Below are 7,231 nucleotides of genomic sequence, written 5' to 3'. Positions count from 1 at the left end.
CCACCCCCAGTGTGCTCTCCATCCTCCACTTCCTCATCCAGACCAAAGGCTTCGTGCCTGATCTGAGTTCTTGGGAGAGAAGGGATTAAAAGCTGGAATCACTATTTTTGTTAATGAGACGCTAGCAGAATCGACATTTGTACCAAGTCTCTGTAGCCAAGTGGATGCAGGAGAGATGGTCCTCCTCGTGCCTGGGGAAGCACAGCTGCTCCACCAGCTCTGGAGAACAGCCTGGGGCCTGGGCAGCCCCTGACCCCTAGACCTGAAGGGGTGAAGGCCAAGGCAGCCTTTCAGTGGGAAGGCTTGGGAGAGAAGACCCCAGGTGGGCACCGTTTTCCTTCCAAAAAGGACATGGACATGCACGACACGTGAGGGGCTGGGGGAGGGAGGGGCAGCTCTTCGTGGTGGCCAGTAAGAGAAAGCGTCCCCCAGGCTGTGCCCCAATCTCCCCAGTCCCCCCAACACCTTCTTAAAGATGAAACAGGGAATTCCAAAACTGTGGCTTCTGCATACAAACAAAGCCCACCTGGGGGGAGGAACGGCAAGTGCATCTCTGGGCAAGTGGTGCAGCTTGAGGAAACAAACACCCCCAGTGACTGGGAACCCAGTGTTGGGAGTTGGTTTAGAGCACTTTTCACTGTGAATGATAACAGCTTGGAAAATGCTCTGAGCAAAATGGGCCAGTTTAGTCAGGCTCTTCCAGCAAGAAAAAGAGAGACTCACATAAGAGCAAACTCCTGCCCTTTCTGATCCTGCACGTCATGGACTCAAGCAGAAGAGTCAAGCCAGGACCGGGGGGAGGGGAGGACGAGGAGAACACCCACCAGAACATAGCAGGAGGATGTTAAAAGTGTAATAAAAGAGAGGGTCATGGAAGGAGAAAAGCTCCATTCTGTTTTCAAGATACCAGAACGTGGTCAGGTGTGCTTTAAAAAAAGTGAAAAAAAGCTCTGAAAAGAGAGTTAAAGGCTAGAGATCTTTTTAAAAAAAAAAAACAAAAAACAAAACCCTCATCATTTCCACCTGTTTAGCAAGCACAGCCAGCACAAACACGGGTGAAGAAATTAGAATAAAATTAGGGGAAAACTCTCAAGTTCAAAGAAATCTGCATAGCTAGAGATGAGGGTCTCAAGACAGAGGGGAGGTCAAGTGAGTCAGAGGGCGGCTTGTCACAGAATGTTCCAGAAGGTAGGGGAACAATGGTAGACTTAATGAATACTGATGGGTGCAGGTGATGCTGAACGGATATTGCAAAGTGACGGCGTTCTACCTGAAATTACTTCCAGGGATTTCACAGAGATGTCCTGAGAACTGCCTTTGTACCGAGTCCGCTGACCCAGTTAGCTAATTTACAATGTAAACCTGATTCGAATCAGGTAACCAGCAGCAGCTGGGCTGTGCCGCCCAGCCAGGTACTTGGTGAGAGGCAGAGAGCGGGGATGGAAACATCTCCTTCGGGCCCATCTCACGGTCTTACCATCACTCCAAGCCCCCGCCCTTCTGTCAGAGCAAAGCCAGGACCCTGCACAGTGCCGCGCCCATGTTCATCACAGCGCGTGCAGGCAGGTGTGGACGGCAGCGTGGAGCCTGGCTGCCAGCTCTCACCAGGGCTCCAGGGCTCCAGGGCTCCAGGGCTCAGCGGCCGGGCCCTGGATGTGCGCAGTGGTTGACGTACGAAAGTCAAGTGAAGTTACCAGATGCTGAGCGGCGCTGTGATGTGGGGCAGAAGGCGGCAGGCTCCGCAGTCAGGCGAACCCAGATCCAAACTCCCGGCTCTGCCCTGAACCTGTTCTGTGACTTCTCTGAGCCTCAGTTGCTTCATCTGTAACGTAGGTGTAAACAGTGAGGACAAGATGAGAGCACCCTTAGCGCCTTCGCACGGCACCCGGCACACGGGAGCCGAGGCGTGAATAAATGGGGCACAGGCATGGGTGTGGCTCTACCAGGTTAGGCAATGAGGTGTTGACAGGTGGGGATGGATGTGCAAGGAGAGGGTGAAGTGGGCAGCAATAGACGTCACTGAACACGGATGCGAAAGGTCCTCATCACCCCGTCGCCGAGGGCGGCAGGAGTACCAGGGGCCCTGCTGTATCAGGCACATTGCTCTGCGGTGACCAGAAAAGAATAGAAACACTTTTCCCCACCGAGAACCAGTTAGAGCCGATATCAGGCTCCAGAGCAGGAAAGGGCAACTTCCCACAAGAAGGAAGCAGCATCAGAAACACGTTCTGTGTCTAGGAAACTTGGCTGGCCGGACAGGATTGTGGGGAAGAGAGAGACGCCAGCTGCCGTGGCCCAGAAAGGGCTTCTAGGGTCTTATGACGAGGGAGTGGGGAGAGGAGACACACGAATGGTGTCAATAAGACAAAAGTCTCCGGGCCAGACAAAAGTCTCTGGGCGTCCACACACCACTGACGCAGGGCTGGGCCAGCGGAGGGGCAGCGGCTAGGTACACAGCCAGGAGTGGAGTGGGCAGCCGGGCTGGAGATACGCTGCCCGAGAAGCAGGGACACTGGTCGGGCTCCTGCGTACCGAGGCTGCGGCGTCCTGGCCACGGGCAAGATGTGGCCCTGCCCAGGTGGGCCAATGAGCTTGTCTGGCTGGCGTGGCGCTGGTCCTGACCCCCCAGTTCTAGGACCTGAGCCGGTCTAAGCCAGCACCCCTGCTCTGCCAGGCCAGCGCTCCCCCTGGACAAGCACTGGGAGCCGAGTGCCACGTGGGCAGGAGCGGGTCCCCATCTTCTGTTTTGTTGGGCCCACTGTGCTCGGGGTGACTTTGGGCTTTTCCGCAAGTGATGTCACTCACCGCAGAGAGAAGGAGAGAAGACCATGGAACAGTGGCAGCTGACACACGGCGGGGGGGAGGGGGGAGTGACCAACCAGGAAAACTGCAAACCAGGACTGTGTAGCGAGTGGCCAGCACACCTGCCTGGGGCCCTGTGGGCAGTGGTGCATTGTGACAAAGCTGACGGTCACACGCATCAGCTCTGACCACCGGAGTGACATTGCAGCCAGTTCTACAACGATGGGATGTAGAGCACGTGAGGCGCCTTAGGAAGATTTCCACCCAGGATGGTTAAAGCGTCTGCTGTTCTGGGGCGAAGTTTCAGCTGGCTGGAAACACCTGGCGAAAGCTCTTCTTGCAGAGAGTGCTGGATAATAAGTCCATTGTCACCGGGCTGGGTGTGCGTGTGGATGGTGTCCCACCAACCTGCCAAGTCCAGGCAAACTGTGAGCGCCGAGAACCCAGCAGCCCTGGCTGGCAGACAGCTGTGAGCGCAGAGCTCTCAGACCCGCAGACGCGCGACGTGACATCTGCCCCCTGGCAGCCCACGAATCACACCTCTGTTCAGAGGGGACCTGAAGTGGTCATCGCCAACCTCTGATCATGCCCTGTAACGCGGTGTTCGCCCACTGCATCTGCTCTCCCACCAGGAGCACCCGCTTCGTGGAGGCCACTAGGAATGAAGCAGGACAGACACTGTCCCTGGTACCTGGGAGTTTAGGCATTTAACTCAGATTAAGACTTTCTGAGAATTTAGAACAGCCACCCTGGTCCCTTCAAGGATGCTCAGCCTTTAACCTGGATGAAGATGCCTGGAGGAAGCTTGGAGGTGCCGCCCGGAGAGCTGCACTAGGGCGATGGGGTGGGGATGAGTGGCAGGGACAGCTCCTAGTATTGAGCGCCTACTGTATGCCAGGCCCTGAGCTACTGCTTCCTGGCCGCTGATGTCACCCCGAGACCCCGTGAAGCAGGCATCATGTCGTCTCCTTTAGAGGAAGCCCCCTGGAGCTGGGGGGGCAAAGTCACCTGCCCCGCACCAGTCACCCACCCCAGCCCCGCACCCACAGCTGCCAGTTCCAAAGCCGAGGTTGCTGTGCGGCCTCGGTGGGAGCATAGCGTTCAGGGTGCGGGCCCAGCTGGGTTCCTGGGAGGACAGCCCACCACCTCCACGCCCCTCCAGCAGGGCCTGCTGAGCCGGGGTGGCAGTGACGCCCACGCGGTGGGGTCCTCTCTCGCTTCCGGGGTGGATCTCCCTGGGCACGTTCAGGGCAGGGCCGTCCCGTCCCCGTGCCCGGGGAGACTGGCTCAGGGGGAGGGATGGGCAGGTCCCTGCAAGTCAGGGGAGACCTGCCCTGCAGGTTCCTCGGTGTTTTGCCCACAAAACCCAAACGGCAGTGGAGGTGTGTGCTCCGGGGTCAGGTCCCTGGGAGGCTGCAGCCGCCCTCTCCCTGGTTCTGGAGGCCTGCACCCCTCCCCCCAGCACACACTCACACTCACTCACACTCATGGCTCCCTGCGCCAGGTCTCACCCGGCCACCCCCAAGGGGTCACCCGTCCTGTCACAGCTGCAGGGACTCAACCTCCTCCAGGAAGGGGACCCCCTCCTCCTGCAGGACCAGGGCCTGACGCACTGGGAGGGGTCGAGCATCCCTGGGAGACAGAGTTGTGAGGGGGCAGGAGGGTCGAGGCCTGGCCTGGGACGGGGTCAAGCTTCCCTGGCTGACCTGCCGCGATCCCCTCTGCCAAACCCCAGCCTGTCCCCTCCTGCTGTTCCAGGCTCTCCTCCCTCTGCAGGCTGCATCCCCCTTCAGGCGCAGCCATCCTGTGTCCCAGGCACCTGCAGTCCTCTCCCTGCCCTGGAGGGGACCACGGCCACCCTGTTGGCCCCCTTCCCCCCTTGTGCACATGGGACGCCAGCCCCCAGCCCCGGGCTCCTCCTGGGTGGCCACCCTCGACCCCTTACCTGCAGGCCTGTAAGATGCCCTGACCGCGAGGTGCTTCTGGTTCTCTGCTGTCTCCAAAGCGCAGGCCAGGGCCCTGCTGTGCACCAAATGGCAGGGGAAGCAGGGGCTTAACTAGGTTTTGGCAAGAACACCTAGCTGTCCTGTTTTCCCAGCCTGAGTGTTACTGTCACTTGCAAGTGGCCTCCCTGAGGCTGGTGCAGAGCTGCAGACCTTGCCCACTCAGGCAGAGGCCAGGGGGTGGGGGAGGAGGAAAGAATGATGTCAGGACTGATCCATGCTCTGAAAAGAGAAAGCTTGAGTTAGCAGGAAGCAGAACCCAAGATAGCGGTTGAGGATGGGGCTGTGCTCGCCCAGAGGGCCGGCTCCCTCCCCGGGTCACCTCCTGAGACCCCATCTCTCCATGTGGAGAGGATGCAGGCTCACCTCCTGTCCGCTGACGTCGCTGGGCTGCATGCTCTTTCCAGACAGAAGCCCCAGCTCCGTGTGGACCTGCATCTGCTCAGAGACTGGGGCTGCTTGTGTGACTAAAACCTCCAGGCAGGCAGTTTAATTCATCAATTCAGTCAAGGAAGGAGTAACAGCAAACTTGAGAGCAAGGTCCTCTTCCAGTGGATACTTTCAGGAGCGTTGGTTTACACCAAATGCAAACATGAGGTGTAGCATGGAATAACAAGACCTTCTGTGGGTCAAAGATGCTTTGAGCTTTGCTCCTAAGGGCGCTGGTCAGAGATGGGGAACCTATTATCCCATCTCACAGCTGAAGATACGGACACACAAATTAAGTTCCGAGATCATTGATGGAGTTAGAACCCAGAGTTCAAGTCTCCTGAAAGTGTCTGAAAAGCTTTCTGTTTACAGTGTAGTGTTTAATACTAAGAAAAAGTAACAAGAATATTAAGCATCTTGGATTTTTAATCACAAGTCCCACTAATGAGATAAGAAAAGGAAATTTAAAACGTAGATTTGTATCTTCAATATTCTTCAAAAATAAGTAAAGGAATTGGGCTTTAATTGAGAGCCCCACCCTTCCCAAGTGGCTTACGAAGCAGTCAATTCCCTGAGCTGGTCTGGCAGGTGGACCTGTGTCCTCCACCCACCATGGTTGTCAGTTTCGTTGAGAAATCCATCGCTTATTATGTATTGAGGTCTCTGCCCTCCTCTGGCTCCAAGATGAAACAGGGATCCAGCTTCACGATGTCTTTCTGTGAGGAGTGAGGCAGCCAGAGAGCTCCCTCTGTGCCTCTCTCTGCGGCTGCGTCCCCTGGACTTGGGGTGGCCTGGGGTGGGTGTGCATCACCGAGGGGGTGGCGAGCTGTTTGTCCTGCTGCCCTCTAGGGAAGGACAGAACCCTCCTCGGTCTGTTTGATGGGCTGAACCAGAAGGAGTGGAATTTATTAAGTGTCTCAGGAGGAGAGAAGCAGTTTGTTCCTTCCCTGCAGGCGGGGTGGGGCTGGGGGGGGCGATGTCAGGAAATTTTTAGGAATCAAGAGGAGATTTGCTTGAGAAAGTCGCCACGGGGACTCCAAGGCAAATGCCCCTTCAGAGCCTTGGTCCTCACTGTTAAGGACTTGGGGACAGTCCCCAAGGCCGCAGCTCTTGATCTAAACCCTGCTACGCAGAGCAGTGGGCAGAGATGAAACATATGAGACCGTGGAGCCTGGGAGTTTCCTAAACAGGTTTCTGTGCTTAGGGCTGACTTAGTAAATCCACGAGTCAGGCCAAGTTCACAGCTCCAGCCACCTCTTCCTACATCCTCCTGCCCCCTGGCATCTTCTGGGGCTGCCTGCTCTGGCCCAGTGCCGTCAGGCAGGACCCCTCTGGGATTGTAAGTGAAGGGTCCCCTCCTTCCCGGTGTCTCTGTAGAGAACCCTGGACTTGGTAGAATGGGATTAGCTAGAGGAGCAGTATTCTGCAGGGACAGAGAGGCTTTCTCTCACCTCTGAAATCACACTTCGAACGTTCACTTAATAAACAGGGCTCAGCATCACCTGTGCACCAGGTTCTGAATGCAACCGGCTCCCTGCTTTCTTGAAGGCAGGTGGCTGCATCCCCACCTAAGGATCTGCCGTCCACCCTGGACTGGAGAGTGGAGATGCTCACAGTGCCATCCTAGCAGAATGCCACTCAATTCTACCGCCCCCGGCCCTCCACCAGCCCTGCCCTGTGGAACGAGAGCTGCACAGCAGCCCCGAGAGAGGACAGGAATGCTGGACACAGCAACCCCTGTCCTCCGGGGCCTGCCGTGTCCTCTGAGGGAGGCTCCCCTCCTCTTCCCAGCCCCATCTCTAAAATTGGGGAAGCCCTCTTGAGTCCCCTCCCCAGCTTGGCCGGGGTCCCTGGGAAAGTCACGTGGGCAAAAGCCTCGGGGTGCCACGCTCGGCTGTCGGGCGGGTGAGGCTGGGATGCGCTGCTTCCCTGCAGCCTCTCCTGGGCGGACCAGCTGCTCCAGTTCCTGTGTTTCTCATCTGCGGCCAGGCTGTCCC

The sequence above is a fragment of the Hippopotamus amphibius genome, chromosome 4 (genome assembly GCF_030028045.1).
Source record: "Hippopotamus amphibius kiboko isolate mHipAmp2 chromosome 4, mHipAmp2.hap2, whole genome shotgun sequence".
Taxonomy (NCBI): Eukaryota; Metazoa; Chordata; class Mammalia; order Artiodactyla; family Hippopotamidae; genus Hippopotamus; species Hippopotamus amphibius.
Note: the sequence above shows the minus strand (reverse complement) of the source record.